Source organism: Cetorhinus maximus, chromosome 14, assembly GCF_964194155.1.
Source record: "Cetorhinus maximus chromosome 14, sCetMax3.hap1.1, whole genome shotgun sequence".
Lineage (NCBI taxonomy): Eukaryota > Metazoa > Chordata > Chondrichthyes > Lamniformes > Cetorhinidae > Cetorhinus > Cetorhinus maximus.
In genome coordinates this window covers 10,869,504-10,870,691 of record NC_135892.1, presented here as the reverse complement: position 1 = coordinate 10,870,691, position 1,188 = coordinate 10,869,504, and the positions used below count along the sequence as shown (strand labels likewise).

At 38.6% G+C, this 1,188-nt stretch overlaps 1 pseudogene; it reads left to right on the top strand.

Moving 5' to 3' along the window:
• Window positions 1-390: 390 nt before the first annotated feature.
• On the top strand, window positions 391-844 carry LOC144689993 (cytochrome c pseudogene; annotated as a pseudogene).
• The last annotated feature ends 344 nt before the right edge of the window (window positions 845-1,188 follow it).

The window sequence follows — 1,188 nt, the reverse complement described above, 5'->3', positions numbered from 1 at the left end:
ATTAATATAATGATTTTTAACCTCCTTGAGACCACAAACTAAAGGCTCCTTCTATGGGTTACAATGACAGATGCACATGACTGGACACAAGTTTCCTACATCTAGGTTTGTTCTGAATGGAATTAAATTTGCACTGAACCTTTTAAGCACAGCAGAACTTGGTGTATCATGATGATATTTCAAGCAACCTTTTCAAAAATTCTCCCCCTTTAAGACCTACATTGTATTCTCAATATTTTCTAGATAGCATATTGAGTTACATTAATAATTGGAAAGCTTCCATGATTGCGATTCTTCAACATGTTGTGCCTGCCATGCATTAATGATGATTTGTTTACTTCAAACATTAGTCTTCACGCAAGAAAGAAAGAAAGAATATGATGTAATTTTTTCCTGGGTGATATAGAGAAGATCTTTGTACAGAAGTGTGCTTAACATCACGTTGTTGAAAGTGGAGGCAAACACAAGACTGGGCCAAACCTGTCTGGATTATTTGGACACAAGACTGGCCAGGCTAAAGGATTTTCTGACACTGAAGCAAACAAGAACAAAGATATTACCTGGGACAAGGACACTCTCAGGATTTGCCTGGAAAATCAGAAAAAGCATATCCCAGGAACAAAAATGATCTTTGCAGGTCTCAAGAAGAAGATTGAGTGTGATAGTTTATCTCAAATCTGCCACAGCTAAACAACTTCTATCTCAGGCCCAGATGGTTTACACTGGTTTCTGTTTGCTTCACGCCCGTTTTTATGTTCCTGCCTTTGCCAATTATCAGGAAATTCCCTTGCTGACGACAGTTTGGTGGAAATTTTGCCTTAACGTTTCAGTTTACAGTAGCTGAGAAAATTCCGGGCCATCGTACGCCTTCCCTCACTTATGGCAGGAAATGGCCAGGAATTTATTGGAATGGGCCCCAACTTATTTCCTTCCACCTTGTAGGAATTAAACCCTATTAGCCAGCGCAAATGTGAAGCAAAACCAGCCCCTATTCTAGGTAACAGATAAGAGAGTTTTTAAATTAACTTTATGCCTTTTTAGAAGTCATCAAACTCTTCGCCAAGGTCATTTCCTAAAGCTTTGGCACTGATGAGATCTAGAATCCTCACCAATTTGCTAATTTATTTGAAAAAACCAATTTGTTATTCACAAACACTCACCATGTGAAGCAGTGTGATTCTTTCAGGT